This window comes from Bos indicus, chromosome 29 (assembly GCF_029378745.1).
Source record: "Bos indicus isolate NIAB-ARS_2022 breed Sahiwal x Tharparkar chromosome 29, NIAB-ARS_B.indTharparkar_mat_pri_1.0, whole genome shotgun sequence".
Taxonomy (NCBI): domain Eukaryota; kingdom Metazoa; phylum Chordata; class Mammalia; order Artiodactyla; family Bovidae; genus Bos; species Bos indicus.
Window position 1 is genome coordinate 40,520,575 of NC_091788.1, and position 21,260 is coordinate 40,541,834.

Below are 21,260 nucleotides of genomic sequence, written 5' to 3' on the forward strand. Positions count from 1 at the left end.
GCTCGGGAGGGGGCTCCAGGGTGACGCCGGCCGTGACTCACACCCCAAGGCTGCCATTTGCCAGCTGTGTCACCTTCTGGGGCCCTTGTGCCTCAGGCTCCTCACCTGTGGATGAGGAGAACACCTGCCCCACCCCCGTGAGGTCACCTGGCATAAAGCCTTCAAGGAGTGCACGGTGGGTGCTCCATAAGCCTCACGCATGCTAAGTCATTTCATTTGTGTTTGACTCTTTGCAACCCCATGGACCGTAGCCCACCAGGCTCCTCTGTCCACAGGGATTCTCCAGACAAGAATACTGGAGTGGCTTGCCATTTCCTCCACCAGGGGATCTTCCCGACCCAGGGATTGAACCCTTGTTTCTTATGTTTCCTGCATTGGCAGGTAGGTTCTTTACCACTAGCGCCACCTGGGGAGCCCAGCTGCTGTTGTTATTCCTGAGGGTCCTGACGGCTCCTCCCAGTTCTGGGAAGGGGCAGCCATGGAGAACAAGTCCCGTCATCCAGGCAGGGGGAGGACGGAGGGGACTGAGAACCCCAGAAGTGGTGGGCAGCCTGGGGTGGGGTGGAGCCAGCAGGTGCTTCTGCCTTCATCCCTCTCCGCTGCACCCCATCCCCAGCCCAGAGAAGTCAGCAGTTCAGTGTCCTCTACTGGACCCTAACACACACAGGAGCCCCAGGAAAGACACATAGGGGAACCACCTTCACATACTAGGTCTGGCTGGCTGGAGAAGCCGGGAGGGGGCCAGACAGCCATATCACCGTGCAGATGACATCTTGACGTTCAAGTGTCAGGGAAATGAAGCATTGATTGTCTATCAGGGGCCAGAGACAGACCCCAGCCTCCTGAGCCCACTTTCTGGATCCCTGGCCCATTGGTGGGAGGCAAAATGAGGCTCAGAGCCCAAAAAAACAGGCCAAGTGAACCTCAGGTCCACCTGCCCTTCCAGAGGCAGGAGCGCCCAGGCACACTCTCTGCAGAGCCTCCTCCCCAGGGGAAGCAGATGGTGCGGGGCCTGCGGAGAACTGGCTGTCTCGGAGCCCAGCTGTTGCACAGATGTGAGGGGTGGAGGGAAGTGGGGCGAATGGGGGTGAGGAAGGCAGGGACCCTTGGCAGCCTCGGGAGTGGTAATGAGCGGACTAGAGTTATTATAGGCGGATGACTCGGAGCGCACTAGCTCACCCCAGCAACCACCAGCAAAGGGCAGATCACCGTGACTCTGCAGCCGTCACTCCAGGCCTGCTGCGCCCCTGTCCTCCCATGACCATGACTCCGAGCCGGCCTCTGTGGCCTTCGCATGCCTCATTAGAGCCTCATGGGTGTGCCTGCCTGCTCTCTGCTCTGACATCGCCCTTCCCCCACCTTCCAGGCTTGGCAGGGGGATCCTGAAGCCTGCCTTGGAGCATTGGTAAGTGGACACAGGATTCCTGTCTAGGGAAACTGGTATAAAGTGCCCCCATCCACTTGGAATCGGGGCAGGACAGGGTGTGACAGGACCTGTCCTTGCCTGTCCGGTCACCTTGACCAGGCGTCTGAAAACAGAGGGGACCACTTAGATCCGGGTCATGGACACCAACGTCTGAAGTGAGGGCAGGTCCTCCCTCCTCACTGGCTTCCTGTCTTCCCATCTGCTTCCTCCCAGAGTAGGAAGAGAGAACCAACATGTCACGTAGCTTAGGGCTGAACACCAGGGTGACAGTAATAAAAAAGAACAGCTGAGACTTAGTGCTTACTACGTTCTAACAGGTTCTGCTCTGCATGGTAGACATGTCCTAATTCCTTCTGTTGTCAGAACAGCCCTAGGAGGTGTATTACCATCATCCCCATTTTATAGATGAGATGACTGAGGCCCAGAGCGGTTAAATAACTGGCCCAAGGTGACACAGCTGGGCAGTACAGCTGGGCTTCAGTCCCAGTATCCTTACTCCAGAAGCCTCTCTTTCAGCTACCATATTCTGCTTGTCACGTACCCGCTTCAGGGCCTCTGTTCCTGAGTTGGTGCCCACATCACCTCCTCTAGGAATCATCTAGAAAGACACTTCTCATTTCGCCTGTTCCCCCAATCAGAAACACCCTGTGGGGCCCCAGTGCTCCCATCCTGGCTTTCGAACCCCAGCCTTCCTGGCCTCCCGACCTCCCTCCAACCCCGTGCTTGTCCTCCACACTGTAGAGACCAAGCATGCATCTCACACTTCTTGTCCTCTTCATGAACGCTCCCACCTCTAGATATTTTGCGTGGACTGCGCCCTCTTCCTGGAATGCTCGCTCATTGCTATAGGTTCTAACTGACTCCAGCGCCCCTGGTCTGTGTAACTGAGCTGACCCAGGATATACAAGCCCCTCCAGAGGCACAATGAGAGAAGGTGGGGTCGGGGGGAGAGGTGGAAAAGAAATCAGGGGCTTTGAGGGGCAGTATGTGACTTCAGGGCAAGTCACCAGCTCTCTGAGCTTCAGTTTCTATAAAATAGGAATGTTCATCCCGGCTTCTCATGAGGTCTAACGACGATGGAGGTGATGGTCCCAATATAGCAGGTCTACGACCACCGGTTGGGACAGATGTAGGGTGATCCTGCCTCTATCCGTGGAGTTCAGCAAAGACCCTCTGGGGTTGGCAATGCAGGAAAAGCCATCACCCGAGGCCCTGGTTTCTAGGGAGCACCTATCCTCAGTCCTCTCTGCTCTGGTCCCACCACTAATAGCAAAGCTGGGAAGGGGTTTTGGTACCCAGTGACCAGTCCTGGTGGAGGGCCCACCCCCATCTCCGAGAGCCCAGCACCAGCCATCCCCCACTCTGGGAAGGGGTGGATGGCGCCCTTCCTCCTCCACGTTGCTGTCTCCTCAAAGAGTCAGAATCCAGGGAGACGGTCTCCTGGCAGCACGGCTTCGGCTGCTCGCCTTGCATGGGTGTCTGCGATGCTGACGCCAAAGCGCTAGGGCTGACTGGACCCTGGGAGTGGGCCGGCATCCGGCCAGGGAGGCTGGAGACAGGGCCAGCCCCAGGGTGCGCACTCGCCAGGGGGGACAGGTGACAGTATGGCAGCGGGGGCAGGTGAGACGGCGGTCCTGGCTGCCCTGGGCCTGTTCCACTGGGAGGGAGAGCAGCTGGCACGCAGGTGCTCGGAGACTGGGCAGAGCCTTCCCCGATGGATTCTGAACACCCTGGGTGCCAGCAGGGGCAGAAAACCAGGGGGGCGGGCATGGGATTTGACAGTGGCTATTGGGAACGTTCAGCGTTCAGTGCTCCCTCAGACAAGAGGCAGTGGCGACCTCAGGTCCAGGATCGTCCCACGCCTCTTCACATCCACCGCCCCCCTCCTCAGTGAGTCCGCTCAGTGCCAGCCTCCGCCGGATGTGGGCAGGATGTAACGAGAGCCGATCTGTACTCTAGGACTTTATACCAGCTTTGGGGCCATGGCTGAGCAGGTGCCTATATAGCTCCTCGGTCCTACTGTTTTCCCACCTTTGGGGCAGACTTGAGATCTTAGGCCTGGCCCATCCAGGTCCTGCGAGGTCCCATCTCACTGCCTAGGACCCTGGGCATAGCTTCTGAGGTTCTCTGGTCTCCATTCCCACCGCTGGATACACAGAACCAAAAGCACATCTAAAGCTTGGTCTCAGCCAAGAGTCTAGATTTTTTTTTTTAAGCTATGCCAAAAGGCTTATGGGATCTGGCTTCCCCGACCAGGGATCGAACCCATGTCTCCTGCAGTGGAAGTAGAGAGTCCTAACCACTGGACCTTGACGGAATTCCCATAGGAGAGTCTAATTTTAAAAATGAACTTTAAAAAATAATTTACCAAAATTAATTTCAAAATAGTTCACCTTTGTGTTTTTGAGTGGGTCATGAACTTACATGATTCAAAATTCAAAAGGGATGTACAAGGGAAGGTCGCTCCTCCACTCTGGCCTGCCCATTCAGGTCCCCTCTCCAGAAAGGAGTGCTTGCCAGCTCCTGTGTGTTCTTCCAGACGGTTCCAGAGAACAGTCACGTTCACACCTGTTCTCATTCGTTCTCTTTTTCAATGCATATACATCTTGCTCCGTACCTGGCTTTCTTCCCTTGAAACTATTTCTTGGCTATTGTTGTATGTCAGCTGAAAACTGGTTCCCCGTTCTTATTTTATGGCTGCAGATTACTTCATTGTACGGAAGGACTGCAAATTATCTAACTGCTCTCCCATTGAAGTACGTTTAGCTTGTTTCTAGTGTTGGGTAATTACATTAAATATTATAATAAACAACCTTGTACGTGTGCCGCTTCAGATATGTGCCAGTGAGCCTGTAGACAAATTCCGGCAAGTGGAATGGCGGGCTGGGACGTGGCTAGGAGCCCCCATGAAGAAAAGGAGGGGGTCAGATTGCCCTCGCTGAGGCTGCCTCATCCTCCCCTCCTGCCGCTCGTACCTGCATTTGCCTGTTCTCCCATAGCTTTGCCAGCACAGTGTTTTATCAAACTCTGTGAGCTTTGCCAATCAGATATTTGAATAATGGTTTGTCGCTGTGGTTAGAAATGTTAAAACAGCAATTATATTGGTGACTGTTTACTGAGCAGGAAGGCACCGTGCCAAGCACGTGCTGCATGTGACATTATGCTCGTATCTCACAGAGAACCGTTGGAAACAGATAGCAGTTGTCTGATTTTATACGGGAGAAAACTGAAGCCCAGAGAGGTTAAGTATTTCCCTAAGGTCCCACAGCCTTCAAGAGGCAGACGGGAGATTGGAACCCAGATTGTCTGCCTGGAGCCTATGCTCCTTCCTTGTTTCTGGCTGCTGTCCAGCTCTGGGCTGCTCAGGATCTCCCAGGGTGAGGACCACCTGCTCCTAGCCCTCCCCAATCCCACCCGGGCTCTGGGCTCCCACCTCCCCAGGATGTTGCTTCCCAGGAGTGGGTGATGGACAAGACTTGGTCCCTACAGTCCTGCCCAGGGGTGGGGCCTCCCTGAGAAGGCCTCCCAGCGCCTCTGCTCTGCCCTCCTAGGGCAGAGGCTCAGCAGGAGAGTAGCTCGCTGGTCCTAAACTCCAGGCAGGTGGCATCTGAGAAGGCAGAGCCAATACCAGCTCCCACAGCAGGCACTCACGAGGGTTCATTTCCCAGCAGCAACTTCCGCGGGCAGCTCCCCCAAGCCTCTTTGTTTCCGGAGTCCTCCCCTCCTGTCCTCCCCAGGAAACCCACAGCCCCAGCGGCCTGTCCACATTTAGTGCTGGGTTCCCCGGGCCTGGCCCCTCTGCCCTCTGAGTCCGCGCCCCCAAGTGTCTCTGGCACAACCAGCAATCAGCTGGGGAGCTATTCTGGATTCTCCTTCAAGGGCCCAGAGGTGGGGGAGGGAAGGCATTGAGCCAGGGCTCACGAGTCCGCCTCACTGTGTGGTCCTGGGCTGGTCCCTCTGCTTCCCTGGCCTCACCTCACGCACACCTCCTGCAAGCGTCAAGTGCCTCCCTGACCTGCCCCTCCTCCAGGCTGGCCTCGGTCCAAGAAGGCTGAGGAGGCTCCAGCTGTCCGGGAGGGGCGAATCCCCTTATACCACCCACCAGGTGGCTCTTGGGGGTACTGTGAGCCCTTCACCACTAAGGCCTTTTCCCTATGCCACTCCCTCAGGCTCCAAACACCCAAAACTCTGAACTCTGGGCTGGCCTGTTCAGTGCAATAGAGCGGTGGAAAAGGGCTCCCCAGGGCATGGGTCTGTGTGTGTGTATGTGTGTGTGAGGAGTAGGGACAGAGAGAGAGAATGAGTAAGTTTGCAAATGAAGATTGAGCCCTGGGAAGTGTTCTGCCTGGAAGCCTTTTGAGGAGGCTGTGGACAGCGTCCCGGGGGACTCAGAGTGGCAGGATTGTCACTCAGGCAAGGATGAGCTGTTATCAAGCACCCACGGGGTGTCAAGCTTGTCACTGGTTGCTGGGGGCACATGGAACTCACAAAGCAGAAAAGAAGGTGACTTCAGCCCCAGGGGGTTCTGGACACACGGAGGAGCGACCGACTTAGATCCCTGACTGTCGCCCTTGGGTCTCTGCTGAGTTTGAGGCTCAGAGAGGCTAGGTGAAGGTCTTGAGGTTGCTCAGCAAGCCAGATATAGGTCGGGTCCTGAGTCCAGGACTCCTGGCCCAGTGCTGCCTGCAAGGCACCACCTACCATGCAGTTGAGCAGAACACATGCCCAGACTCTCAGTGCCTGATGTGGGGTGCGGAGGTCATCTTTTCAGGTCTGCTGGGCTAAGCAGATGGAGGAAGGGTGGCCGAGAATGGTGGGGGCTGAGGAAAGTATAGAGACCTGCTCGCTGCCTGTCAGAGATGATGGTGACCCAGGTCTGAGTTCCAGCCCCACCATTCCACATGCATGTGATCTTGTCAGGGTTCTTCTCTGAACCTCAGTTTCGTCTTCTGGGACAGCAGGATAACAGCATGTTAGCAGGTTTAAAGAAAAACCTCTGGCCTGTAGCAGGGCTCTACGATTCTGCCCGGGAAGGTCAGTACAGTCTTGTAGAATGGAACTGGCCCCGGACAGAATCTGGGGGAAGCCAGATAAGCAGAAAGGACGGCTGGTTGGTGTCGAGCTGTTCTTGTCTGGCCCCTAGAATCTCTCAGCCATGTAGCCAAGGGAGCTGGTGGTGGAAATTCCAGGCAGATAGCCAGAGTCCACCCAGATGGGCCCCAATCCACACCAGCCAGAGCAGCCCCCCCGCCCCCTGCCCCCAGGGGGCCAGGCCACTGCTGAGGCCCCTCCCCCATCACACCTGGGGCCTCCGTGGGGAGGTGACCGCAGCCACAGGTAATCCCAGAGCCACCCATTTCCGGGCATGGCCCAGGACATCTGCTGTGCCCGTGTTGCCCAGAACTGCTGGCTGGCATACAGACAGACAGGCAGGCTGGCCAGCGGGCACCCGGGAGTGTAAATTCCACATTTGCATGGTGGATGTTCCTGGCCCCAAGGGCTGCTGACCTTTACAGCCGCTGCATGAGTCCTCCTTTTCCTGTCAAGGCCTCTGGGCGCAGCCTGGCTGGCCGTCCCTTGGATGCTGGAGTCTTCTGGAATAGCGGGAAAGGCAGGGGGGCCAGGGACTGCTGGGCAGGGGGCTTGAGAGGTGGGGCCCACCTCTTCACCCAGGCAGGGGGAGCCCACTGTCCCCTGACTCAGCGTCAGCTACCCCCCACCCCCACCCCGCCCAGTCACTGCCTGACTCATGGGCAGCTTGGGCCCCAGATTAGCAATGTCACTGAGACATCGGTCACCCCAGGCTGGCATCTCCCCCGGGATTGCCCCGTCTATGCTGAATGACAGCAGTGCCGAGCACCGTGGCAGCTTTTCTGGGCTCAGCAGTCAGGCCTGCCCTTCTGAGGGGCAGAAACCTCTTGAGGTTTCCTCTCTACCCCTCCCAGTCCCAGAGGGCTCTTGTCACAGGTGGCTTGGTCAGGCAGCTGGCTGGGAAAATTCCCCCAGATGCATCTAAATTAAAATCCACCTAAGTGATAGTCGTTCAGTTACGTGCGACTTCTTGCAACTCCATGGACTCTATAGCCCATCAGGCTCCTCTCTCCATAGAATTCTCCAGGCAAGAATACTAGAGCAGGCAACTAGAGTTGCCATTTCCTTCTCCGGGGGATCTTCCTGACCCAGAGATTGAACCTGAGTCTCCTGCGTTGCAGGCAGATTACCATTTGAGCCATCTAAAGCCCTCCAAGAAAGCAGGCTTTGCCCAGCTCCCGGGAACAGTGAGTCCTGCTCCCGGGGGCTCACGATCAGAAGAGCCCATTTACTCACGTTTATCATCTACCCCACAGATCTCTCCGGAACCTGGTGCTGGGGTTGCTTTGATGAGTGTTATGGGTTGAAATATATCCCCCGCTCCTGACCCACCTCCAGAGGATACATTGAAGGCCTAACCCCCAGACGTTCGAACATGAACTTACTTGGGAAAAGGGTCATTGCAGATGGAATCAAATTGAGAGGGGATCGTACTGAAGTAGGGCAGACCTTAATTCAATATGACTGATGGTGTCCTTATCAGAAAAGGGAAGATGGCCGTGTGAAGGCACAGACACAGGAAGAGAACACAGCGTGACGGCAGGGGCCGGGACTGGGGAGATGCGTCTACATGCACAGGAATGCCAGGACTTCCGGCAACAGTGGAAGCTAGAAGAGGCAAGGGGAATTCTCCCCAATGAATTTCAGCGGCACCAGAGTCCTGCTGAGACGTTGACCTCAGACTTCTGGCCTCCAGAACTGTGAGACAATGCTTTATTACAGTTGTAAGGCACCCAGTTTGTGGCACTTTGTTACAGCAGCTCTAGGCAATAAAATACAGTAAGTGACACTGTTCTGGTTCACTGGAACTTACAGTGTAGCAAGGCGACAGGGGCCCATTAACAAACGTGTAGAATCAGGGCACTCTGCTAACAGTAGCTGACCTTTACGGAGTGTTCGCTCCCTGCCTGGCACTGTTACAAGACTTTTTATGTACCAATTTTAAGAAATACACTTATTTATTTATTTGGCTCCAACGGGTCTTTGTTCTGGCGTGCGGGATCTTTAGTGGTGGCATGTGGGATCTAGTCTCCTGACCAGGGATTGAATCCAGGCCCCCTGCATTGGGAGTGCAGAGTCTTAGCCACTGGACCGGCAGGAACGTCCCTATACAACAATTTTAACCTCCATACCAAAACTGTGAAGTAGGTGGTGCTCTTAGGATGTCCATTTTACAGATGAGTCAATTGAGGGACAGAAAGGTTGGATAGATTGCCTGAGGTTACACAGTTGGCGTATTGCAGGGAGAGGATTTGAACCCAGGCAGTTTGGCTCTGGATCTCATGCACTTCGCCACCACTCTACATCCCCATGAAGGAAACAGGAGGAAAATCAAGAATGTAGACATTGTGGGTGGCGTTTAGAAAGACAACCAAGGATCCTCTTAAATGAAGATGGGGTGGGGGAGCGGCGGGACTTCCTTGATGGTCCAGTGGCTAGAACTCTGCTCTTCTGATGCAGGGGGCACATGCGATCCTTTTGTTGGGGAACCAGTTCCCACATGCCTCAACTAAGATTCCAAGTGCCGCAACTAAAGATCCCACGTGCTGTAAGGAAGATAATACCTACAAATGAAGAAACATAAAAAACTACAAATGGGACACATAACCTCCTCTTGCTCAGGCCTTCAGTGACTTGCCTTCCTCAAAGTCCAGGCTCCCCTATGGGCCCCTCATCCATCCTTCCAACAGCCGGAAGCTGAATCAGGTGGAGGCTAAGAGGGCAGGCTCGAGAGGGAGGCAGATCTGAGCTTGAGTCTCTGTTCTGCCACTGATGAGCTGTGTGGCTTCAGAGCCTCAGCCCTTTCATCTGTAAAATGGGAATGCAAAGAGGACCCCCTGGTTGTGGGAGGGTTCCATGAGATAGTGAAAAGCGCCCGCTTGCAGCAAGTACTGCCTCCATTGTCCCCACGCCCACCGCATGCCTCTAGCTGCCCCTCCCTGGAAGTTGCAGCAAAACAGGCCCCGACAGGCTGGCAGGCCCCCATGCCTTTGCTCACACCGTCCCTTCTGCCCGGGTACCTTTCCTGCCCTTCTTTGCTTCCTCCAACTTGAAGTATCCTCAGCCCTGCCCTCTACCCCGACCTGGACTTTGGTGTCTCTCACCGGGGTCTTCTAGGGACACCTTCCAAGGAGCCTGGAGACCCAGGCACAGGAGAGGCCCTACACCTTAGCTCACGCAATCCCCTGGCAGAGGCTGAACCTCGGTCTTGCCTCAGTTTATCCATCCTAACAGTGCTCTGGTGCCTGGAATCCTTGCTCTTCTCTCACTTGTCCATCTGCCCACCAGCTGTCCCCCCATCATCCCCTCCCTCACAAGCTACCCTGCCACCCCCCTGTCAGCCAAGTGTCAGCCCCAGCAGGGGGTGGAGGAGGGGGGACCCTCCTCCCTCCAGCTGACAGGCAGATTATATGGCTGTCTCTCTCAGAAAACAGTGGGTGACAAGGGTAATTAACTGCCTGCCAGCTAGCCACCCCGAATAGCCGGCTCTGCCCCTGGGAGATGGTGACAGTAGAGAAGTTTTCCTTCACCTCCTCCTATGGACAATGTCTCCTCTCCTCCAGAAAGATTCTGGGTGCCAGAGCCTTGGGGTCCCCAGCTCCTGAGTCCTCTGATGGGGGCTTGTCAACGGAGCCATGTCATGTTGGCCAGGGGAGGTGTAAGAGTTTTGCCTGTGGCCTTAGAAGGTCTGGGCTCCAGTACTCCCTTGTTTTGCTGTGTAACCTTTGGCAAGTCGCTTCCCCTCTCTAAATCCCAGTGCCCTAGTATCCACATGGAGGGGATGAGCTTCAAGCCCCCTCCATCCTATGACTTGTGGCAAACGCTGCTAACTACCCATATGATACCCATCCCCCTCTTGCTAACCACACTCCAATTTTGTGAAGGGTTGCCTTGTCCCCCATCCCCATGGATGGATCAGGACTAACCTGAGCTAATCATGCTCCCCAATTTCCCATGACTCTATGTCTGACCAATAAAGCATAAGCAGAAGTTAATTGTGTGGGGTTTCAGAAGAGTTTTTGCTTTTTATAATAAGAGGCAGACTGAGCTGGTCGTGTTCCTTTGACTCCAACTTCTCTTTTTCTTGCCAGGAACCTAGACATAATGCCTGGAGGTATGGCAGCCACTGTGGCACCATGAGGTTGAAAGCCAACATCTAAGGAATGCCCTTACCTTCAGATTCCTTGATATGTGAGAGGAGAAATCCCTGAAATGTTTAAGCCACAGTTTTCAGGTTTTCTTTGACTAGTGATCAAATGTTTTTCTCACCAGTGCAGATTGAAATCTGTCTGTGAATGTCTCCATTGCTCTAGGCCACTGTAGGATATTTGGACCCTGTGGCACTATTACATGCCTGTTAACTGACTGAGTGGATAGTAAGGATCAAGCTTATATAAGTTTATGATAATAATAATAATTGTCATATCATTATTACTATTATTATTACAACCCCATATATTGAGGATTTGCTATACCCTTTATATGAAGCATTATCTCATTTAATCCTCACAGTAACACTATGAAGCAGAACCATAACTGTTCCCATTTTACAGATGAGGAAAACTGAGGCCAGAATGGGTCACACAGCTGGCAGATGGTGAGGCTGAAATTTATTCTGTGTCTGTGGTCTCCAGCCCATACTTTCTGTTCTCTCCTCACACTTCTGGGTCAGGGAAACCAGCTTGATCATTTTGTCTTTTGCCCAAAGGACAGGCTAGGAAAAAACAATAACAACAACAAAAAAGAACAGGCAAGGGAGGAAGAATGGTTGCTCTAGACAGCATGGTCCTGGAGGCCCCCAGAATCTTAGCCGTCGTATGTAAAGTGCTGAGCTTGGGGAGCCGAGGTCTGGGATGAGGGCTGGAAGTCAGGGGAGGCTGAAAGAGGGCATCTGGGAGGGAGGGAGTCAGAGGGCTCCTGGTGGACCAGGTGATGAGGAGTCTGTCCCCAGGGCCCCCGGCCTCAGTGATCCAGACCATGAGGGGACCACGAGGTGCTGCCCACCTGGCCCAGACCCCTCTGGGAAGAACCCACTGTTCTCAGAGTTATCACCACAGAGGAAAAGCTTATGGAAGAAACCAGGCCCAACCCCTCTCCTGGCCCCTTGGGCTGGGGCCTCCTTGCTCAGCCAACTTGGCCAAGGGCCTGATCTGGGAAGGAGCCCTGAGCCAGGCAACAGGTCCCTGCCCTCCAAGGGCTCACACTCAGGTCAGCCCGGAGAGCTTCTATTCCAGAGGAGGAGAGCTGGGGAAACGTGAGAGCTGAGGACAGAGAAGGGAGGGAAGGAGGGTTCCAGGGAGTGGGACTTGCACGGCTCAGGCCTGTTGGCTGGGCAGGGAGGGGCTTCGGAGCTGCCATGTGAGCGGCAGAGAAGAGAGAGGAGGATGGGGGGTGAGTGGAGGTCAGCCCTGGGGTTTGAGAAGCCACACTGTGCTACATGCAGGAGTGGAGTGTGGAGGAGTGGGCAATAAGCCAGAAAGAAGGAACAGGCGTTGGGCTAGCATTTGAAGCAGCCCCCAGGTGTCTCCTGGCTCAGACGTTCTGCGTCTCCGAAGACATAGATTAGACAACCATGCAGAATGGGTGCCAGCTGCATGGAAACATTCATGAGAATGAACCCACCCTCAGACCAGGGGGCGAGAGTCGTTTTCTGGTTCTTTTTCACGTAGTAACTCTTGGTTCCAGCAGTTCCTGTGAATTAATGCCGTATCCACAACGATGCCCGTGGTGGCTGAGGAACATTTATCTTGCAATGTTTAAACAATTTCTATTACTTTTAAATCTGTACAGATAAATTTAGATATAACGTGAGTGGAGTATGATACTGATTCTTTACATTACCAAGTAGATGGGCATTGAACACTAGAATGGCTGAGAGTATTTTTTTTAATGTCTTATAACATTTAATTTTAATTAATTAAAAAATTAAAATTTGACTTAGATGTTTTCTTAACTGAATTTGTATTCTGCCTTATAATGTCAATAAATAATTTTAATATGTTAGAAATATATATTTTTTGAAAAATATTAAAACATTTTTACATTTTACTATAATTCATCATTGTCATGAAAACATATTTTGTCTCTTTAGTCTTTTCAGATCACTCCTTTTACTAGAACACAAATTAGTATTTTTGGTGAAATGAAGGCATGAACATTTTTTGTGGAATAAAACTATAATAATTTATGAATAATGCATGTCTTTATCACTTGTCCAAACACAGCCGTTCAATCAGCAGAATACCCAAACACACCAGCTTTCAAGCATATACAAAGCATAGCTTTATACATACTTTTCAATTTTACCACTATGGAGGTATATTTGTTAAGGTAAGAGAAGGGAACATATTTTATTTAACAGCTTGTTTGCTTGATTTTTAAATATTTAGGCATATGGTGTGTGGATCTCCATTTATGCTCTTGCAAATATTAGAGATAGGTCTAGGGTGTTTTATTGATATATAATTCACATATCATAAAGTTCATCCTTTTCAAGTGTACAGTTCAGTAGTTTTGGGTATATTCAGAAAGTCATTTATCTACCCACTCACCATCTAATCCCAGAAGATGACCACCTCCCCATAGAAACACTGCTCCTATTAGCGGTCACTTCCCATCCTTCCCTGCCCCTGAGCCCCTGGAAATCACTAATCTACTTCCTATTTCTATAAATGTGCCTATTCTGGATATTTCATATAAATGGAATTATACGTGTGGGCTTAGTGTCTGCCTCTTTCATGCAGTGTAATATCTTCAAGGATCATCCATGTTGTAGCATGTGCCAGAGTTCCAGCCCTTTTAAAGGCTGAATAACATTCCATCACATGGATGTACCATGTTCATATCCATTTATCAACCGATAGGCATTTAGATTTTTTGTGCTTTTTTGGCTCTTGTGAATAATGCAGCTATAAACATTCATGTACAATTTTTTGGTAGACATATGAGTTCAGTTCTCTTGGGTGTTACCTATGAGTAGAATTGCTGGATCTTCCCTGGTAAAGAATCTGCCTGCAATGTGAGAGATCCATGTTCCATCTCTGGGTCAGGAAAATCCCCTGTAGAAGGGACTGGCTACCCACTCCAGTGTTCTTGCATGGAAAATTCCATGGATAGAGGAGCCTGGCTACAGTCCATGGGGTCACAAAGTTGGACATGACTGAGAGTGACTAACACACTTTCACAGTAATCCGTATTTAACTTTTGAGGAATTGCTGAACGATTTTCCAAAGTGGCTGCACCATTTTTTTTGCATTCCCGCCAACAATGCACAGGGGTTCCGATTTCTTCACATCCTTGCCAGTACTTTTATCGTCTGCCTTTTTGACTCTAACCTTCCTAGTGGATCTCACTGTGGTTCCATCTGCCTTTCCCAGATGACCAATGGTGTTGGTTATTGGTGTTGTTCAACACCAATGGTGTTTTTTCCCAGATGACCAATCTTTCGTGTGCTCTTTAGCCATTTGCAGATCTTTTCTTTGGAGAAATACTTATTCAATTTCTTTGCCTGCTTTTGAACTGGGTGATTCGAGTCTGGTTTTTTCATTTATTTTTATTTTCTGGCCATGCTACATGGCGTGTGGGATCTTAGCTTCTCTAGCAGGGATCGAACCTGCACCCCCTGAGTTGGAAGCTCGGAGTCTTAACCACTGGACCACCAGGGAAGCTCCCAGGCCAAGTCTGGTTTTAAAAGTTGTAAAGATACAGCAACAATCACTATGGATCCAACACAGAAGCCTCATGTTTTCTTTCATATTAGCCTGTGCATGTTGGGATGGGCAGACTGCCTTTTTTAGGGGGTCATACTGGGTGGCTTGCTGGATCTTTGTTCCCCAACCAGGAACTGAACCTGGGACCTTGGCTGTGAAATTGCAGGGTCCTAACCACTGGACTGCCAAGGATCCCCAGATTGGCTTTTAGTCATTGCAGACCTGGTTCCTACTGCCTCCCCTTCTCACCTTCTCAGTAAAGCCTTCTTGGTAATCCTTCCCTGCTTCTCAGAGTGATAACTGACCACACTGCAGTGGGTTATTGTTGCTTGTAGCCTGTAGCTGGGAACTTGCAGCCAGCTGGCCTGGTTCACACCCAGACCCCCAAGTCTCAGCCATGCGAACCTGGGCAGCTAACTTCTCAGTGTCTCCTCTGTGAGATGCAATTGCAATGCCTTTCTCATGGCCTTGTTGGAAGCACTTGCTGAGAACACACACATAAATCCTGCTGCATGTTGTGCGTGACCCGTACTTGGTGGCTGTCCCCCTAGGCAGAGCACTGCCAATGAGAAAGGGTCACAACTTTCAGGGCAGGACTTGCCATTTATGGATGATATTAATTGGAGGAAGCTGTTGTCATTTCTGGCTGAAAATCGCCTCCCTGTGAGTCACCCCCACTGCAGGGTCCTGGGGCAGCAGCCCCTGCTTGCTGAGTCCTCCAGTTTGGGGCGAAGGCTACGGGTCCCCCCACCTCTTCCGGCCCCAACAGTCCATCCACCCCTCCCCTGCGTGTCACCCACGGCTCCTCCCTCCTTCCCGAGTGGCGTGTGACTGCTCAGGGGACGTGAGAGGCAGCTGGAAAGTGACACAACACCCCTAATTACCCTTGTTCCTTCTATATCCCAGCACCTAAATTTAGCCAGCAGAGCCTGGGCACTGGGGACCCGACTCCTCCCCCATCAAGCCCCCTACCCTCAGCAAAGACAGGAAAATGAGCCCCAGGACAAGGCTTCTCACCCAGCCTCTGCTCCTCACTGCCCCAGGGATGCTGCTAAGAGGCCAGCTGGGGGCACCGGGCTCCAGAAAGGGCTGTTGCTGCTGCTGCCTACAGCTGGGGCCTCGAGTCATGACGGAGCAGAGTACCACTTTCCCACCCTCTGCCCTTCTTAATGATGGGGAAGCCTGGGAGGGAGGGTCAGAGAAAGTGGTCAGAGTGTTAGGGACACAGGCTCAGAAATCAGACAGCCCTGGGTTCTTAGCTTCTGCCCTACCACCTGACAGGAGGCAAGTGTGACCCCGGGCAAGTCAGCAAACCTCTCTGGACACGTTTCCTCATCTGAAAAATCGGGACAATCATAGAATCTCCCAAGTAAGGTAATCGTGAAATTGAAATGAAAGGATGCAAGGAATGCATGTAGCACCAAGCGGGTGCCCAACAGATGGTCTCAAGGCCCACCTCCTCCAGGAAGCCTTCCTGGATGGCTCCAGCACAGGTCCCCCCATGTTCCCCATGGGCAGTGTGTGCCTGCTGCCGACCATGGCTCCCTCTCAGGCTCCAGGACAAGATCCACAGGGGGAGGGCTTGTCTGTTGCTTGTCTTCAAGGTTGCCCCCAGCTCTGCACCCCAGAGACGGTGACAGTGGCTTCACGCTGGAGCCAGGAGCCAAGGTGTCCTGGTCAGGGTGGGGGCCAGAATCAGTCAAGGTTGGGATCACCCCCATTTCTGGGTCCCTGGGTCTCAGTTCCTCATCTGCAGAATGGGACAGTAAATGCCAGCCTTCTGGGTGGAGAGAAGATGAAGTGGGGCAGCCAACTGGGCACCCACCCCGTGCCCACTGTGGAAGGGGCCTCCAGCTGGGTGGGGTGGAGCCTGAATCTCCTGTTTCACCCAATGAGACAAGTGTGGGCCCTCTGGGCAATTTCCCTGAATACAGCTCACACACACACACACACACACACACACAGGCATGCACCGCTTCTTAGCCACTCTGGAGCTCCTGGGCACAATCCCTCAGGGGCTCGCTGGGGAACAAGGGGTGCTGGGGCAGCCAGTCCCATGGCACTGGCCCCTGGTCTCCCCACACCCTTAGCGCCAGGCTGTCATGCTGGCTCACAAGACACTTATACCTCACTGATGAGGCACTTGCATTATCCTACATCACCATAAGGAGTTGGGGGCCCAGAGAGGTTAAGGAATGTTCCAGAAGGACAGAACTTGGGTTCAGACCCAGGCAGTCTGGCCCCAGAGTCTGTGCTGGAAACGACTACACGCCTCTGCCGCCCTGGATGGGTTTAGCCCTTCTCCCCTGATGGGCTGGAGTGATTAGACAGCTTTACAGAGTGGGAGGTGATGCTGCAAAGTGTTGAGGTAACACCTCAGAACTTAGATTCTTCACCGGAAGTTCCCTTCACTGAGAGGACTCATGGAGTTTGAGCTTCTCTCTTGCAATAGCTAATAATAATAAAACAACTAGCAGCTAATACTCTTCCAGCCCATTTCATACACTACATGCTCATCCTAAAACTTGGCATGTAACTCATTTCATCCTCATGACGGCCCAAAGAGGAGGGGAATTGTGAATTTCTTCATTGTTCAGATGAGGAAACTGAGGCTCATAGACGATAAGCCACTGGGCGAATCCCAGAGCTCGTGGTGGAGCCGGGACCAAACCCAGGAGGCAGCTTGGCTCCAGTCATTCATTCATCCCTCTCCCACCCCACCAGCCTCAGCCTCCTGCCCTGTCTGCTGTACCTGGTGCAAAGCCCCCCTCCCATCCCCCATCCACCCCCATGTCGGGAAGCTGCGTCCCGACCACCAGGAGGGACCTTCCCCCAGCTGCCAGGGTACTGAGGAGCGGCCCAGGCAGTGCCCTCCCTGCCCCTCCAGCCAGGAAGGAGGGGTGGGTAGGCCTTAGGATAGTCCCAGGCCTCCCGGCAGGGCCCCTGCCAGCCCACCCCGCCTCCCTCTGGAGGTGTGGCCTGGGTAAAGCTCTGGGAGCCTCACAAGCTGCTACTGAAGGTAAACACGAGACTCAGAGACAGAGCGACCTGAGCTGCCTTAGGAGGCTTAGAAATGTTTTCCCAGCTGCCTCCCTTTCTCAACCTGGCTCCTGCCCGGGATCCAGTAAGTGGTATGAGCCTAAGAGCAGCTCCGGGGCCCTTAACAACTAATCCTTCAGCCACGCAAGGAGAAGGTTGTTCCCAGAAAGGGCTCCATTAAATCCTTAGCCAAGGGCTGTATCCTCCCTTTCCATCTCAGCCGAGGGCGGAGGCCACTTGACCAGTCCTCTCAGAGAGAGCTGGACACTTAAGGTCTTCATTAAGTGGCAGCTTATCATCATGTTCTCATGATCATTTCATCATGATCATGATGAAATACATGATCAGAGATAAAAGACCACACAACCCTGTGTGTTGAGAAAGGGGTTAAAGGGACCCACCCAGGCACGCCAAAGGAGTAATGAAAGTTTCTCTCCTGCATTTACTCCTCCAACAGTGAGTGGCTCAACCTTCTGGTGCCACTCTGGGTATGTGACTCTCTGGCAGGGGGATGGGGTACCTGAGTGACAGCATCCAGAACAGGCAGTCTGGATATGGGGCCTGGCCAGGGAACCATGCTCTCTCAGGATGTTGTATATTATCTGCAGTAAAGATGGTACATTTCCAAGCGTTCTATTGAAACTACAGGGAAGGGAGACTGGAAAGGATCCAGTGGGTGAGGGATGATACCTGGAATAGAATTGTTTTGTGCCTGTTGTTACTGCTTAACAAGTGTAAATGCCCCTGGGGTTTTCCTTTTTCACTTGGCTTTGTTTACAGATTTATTTCAGTGGCAGAACAACTGGGTATAAGGGTTCTTGAGGTTCTCTTCTGACCTGTGTGTTGTTTAGAATTATGTTCAGCTGAAGGAGACAGAAAAGCTCAAAGAAATAATGTGTTGAACAATATAGAATCTCTTTTCTCCCAACAAACAACATTTGGAAGTATCTAGTTCAGAGCTGATGTGGCAGCTCCACGAACATCGGAACCCAGATCACCTCCTTGTTGTTCGATCTTTATCCTTAACACGTGGTGTCTACCTCATGATCCAAGGTAGCTGCTTCAGCTCTAGCAATCACATAAACACTCCAGCCGGTGGAAAAGAAGCAGCAGAAAGGGTGAAAACCTCTGTCTTTAAATGACATTTCTTACACCCCAGTGGCAGAGGGTTATTCACGTGGTCATAGCTAGCTATAAGGGAGGCTGGGAAATATCTTTATTTCAAATGGTTATGTGCCCAGTGAAAAATCAGGAGTGCTACAGCAAAGAAGATGGGGAGCACAGATTTGGGGGAGTAGTTAGCAGTCTTTAGCACACCGTAATGTTCTTCCATTCCACTGGCCATGTATTTTCTGGCAGTGTGCTCCAGGCACCCTGGGCTCACCCTCAACTTATTCTCATGTGTTACTCTTGACTCGTCATCACAAAACCAGAACTACCCCAAGAGCAAGACCTGGCTCCCGAAACATGGCCCTTACCCTGGCATTCAAGGCTCTTGGATGCTGGGTTTCCTCACCTGCTATAACCCCTTGCTGCCTTCGCCCAGTGGCTCTGAGCCCCCATCACCTGCTCTGTTAAGCCAGATTACTCCCTCTGCCTGAATGCCTCTTCTGTCAGGGGGTCCCCTATTCAACCCCAAAGACTCACCATGGAAACGTTGTCTTGTCAGTGCAGCCTCCCTAGGCCCCTCTGGGGAGAATCAGAACCCTTTCTCCTGCCCTCCCTTGGGCTTCAGGAGCCTTCCGTCATCCCTCTATTTATAGCCTGTTCAAGTCAGGTGCCCCTGGACACATTGCCCAGAGAGAGGGAGGGGCCCCAGGCTGGGAGAGCAGGTTCTGTGACCTGCCTGCGGAAGGGCTCAGAGTTTTCAGGATGGCGCCACTGGCCTGATGTCCCCACACTCATCTGTCTACTGGAAGGTGGGGTAGACGAAGTTCCCATACCTAGAGCAGCCCCATCACTGTACACACAGATGGTTTCCTGTCTCCCCAGCTTTGCCGAGTGCCTTGGGGTCTGGGCTGTGCTCCTCTCCACCTGGAGGCTGGAGTCCAGCCCTGGGCCAGACCCTGTCTCCACCATTGCTGCCGTGAGCCACAGGCTCAGGTTAGATGTCTCCATCTAACTGGGGAGGGGACTCAGCCCTGCTCTGGGGTAGGGTCCTGGCCGAGATGCCCCGACTGGGTGGGAGGGCAGGAGGAGGCAAGGAGGCTCTCTCCCCCAATACTCAGCCTCCCCCCTGCTTTCTTGGAAGGTCCAGGCCACCCACCCTGGATGTCAGAGAAGCAGCCATGCTTCAGAAAGCCAAGCAGGGGACTTCCCTGATGCTCCACTGGTTAAGATTCTGGGCTTCCAATGCAGGTGGTACAAGCTCGATCCCTGGTTGGAGAACTGAGGTCCCATCTGCTGTGCTGTGAAGCCAAAAAAAAAAAATACCCAATGAACAAAAAGGAAATAAACAAAAAACCACAGGAAGCCAAGCAGGGAAGAGAAGGGTCTTGCAGCCCCACTCAATGTCACTGTCACCTCACCCAGCCCAGCCCATGCTGTCAATGCTACACCAACTCACAGTGGATCCTGTGCGCAAGCCCCTCCCCAAATGACAGCCTTCCCACCCCCATCCCCAAAGGCCTCTCCCCAGCCCAGTCCCCTGTCAGCACCATCCCTTTTCCTCCCAGTGCCCTGACAAATCTGAATTCTAAGCCAGAGTGACCTGGGGGTCCTGAGCCCGACACACACACCCTCTGCTCCCACCCCCCACTTCCACCCCACTTTCCATTAAAGACGCTGACACCAGCATCAAGGACAGCCACCAGCTGCCCGCTGAGTGCCCACCCTGCCCTTTCACAAGCCTCCATGCCCGTCCCCAACTGCCGGAACCGAGGGACACTTTGTCACCGCCAGGGCTCACAGGCCCAGCTGACTGGGACCTTCCTGCCCGCTGTGGGCCACGTGACAGGCTGAGCCCAGTACACCTGCCCAGAGCTTCACCTGAACCCAGGCTGGGCTCCGGTGTTTGGAACCAGACACACGTAGCGGTGTGACCTCGGGCGAGTTACTAACCCTCTCTGAGCCTCTGCCATTTGTAGCTGACCCCAATCTGGCAGGCTTCCCGGGGGCGCCGTGGTAAAAACCCACCTGCCAGTGCTGGAGACACAAGAGACGGAGGTTCGATCCCTGGGTCGGGAAGAGGAGGGAGGTCCCCTGGAGGAGGAAATGGCAACCTGCTCAGTATTCATGCCTGGAGAATCCCACGGATAGAGCCTGGCGGGCTCCAGTCCATAGGCTCGCGAAGAGTCGGACAGACTAAGCCTTCACGCACATGCACATCGGCCTTCCCAGGAAGGACCTATTGGACACTGTGGGTTTGAGACCCCTCTCTTCTCTCCCTTACCTTTAGAAAGAGGCTCCACCATAAGGGGTGGGTTGCGAGGGATAGGGAGGACCAGTGTGCCTTCTGACCTTGACCCAGGAGCTGGCCCCCAGGCCCACCTAGCTCAGAGTGGGGGAGACCGCACAGGCGGAGGAGGAAGGTGCTGGTGCCCAGGAGAAAGCCTGGGGCGCCTCCTAGTGGACACAAAGGGAAGAGCAGAGGACAGTCACCCAGCTTCTAGTCCCGCCCTGTAATGAATGGCTCTCAGTTCAGAGTCGGGGTCCAGTACTGACCCATCGCTGCCAGCTCTCGCAAAAGCCACCTCTCCCCAGGGAACCTCAGTTTCCTCATCCCCTGAACGGAGCTGATGATGACAATACCACCGCATGGGGCCACAACGAGGTTTCCGTGTGCCTCGCACACAGTAATGTTTCTCAAGGGCCAGCGAGGCAGGAGCTCGCCCGAGGGGCACAGCGAGTAGTGACCGAGTCAGGGTAAGGAGCCAGGGGCTCAGACTCCCGGTCCAGTGCTCCTTCCACTCCTGGGTGCTGTTCAGTGTGCCCTTGGACTCGCTAGGCCTTTTAATTCCTCCTTGTGTCTCTAGACGTTTTCAGATGTTTTAGCG

At 53.3% G+C, this 21,260-nt stretch overlaps 1 long non-coding RNA gene across 4 annotated transcripts in view; it reads left to right on the top strand.

Annotated features, from left to right (window-relative positions):
• Positions 1-1,163: 1,163 nt before the first annotated feature.
• LOC109554723 (uncharacterized) overlaps positions 1,164-21,260 on the top strand; it is a 44,952-nt gene continuing 24,855 nt past the window's right edge. For 2 of the 4 annotated variants that reach the window (XR_011564841.1, XR_011564839.1), the window contains exon 1: positions 1,164-1,405. This is a non-coding gene — a long non-coding RNA (uncharacterized lncRNA). The remainder of the gene's footprint in view (positions 1,406-21,260) is intronic. The other 2 variants (XR_011564840.1, XR_002180199.2) reach the window with 2 other exon arrangements.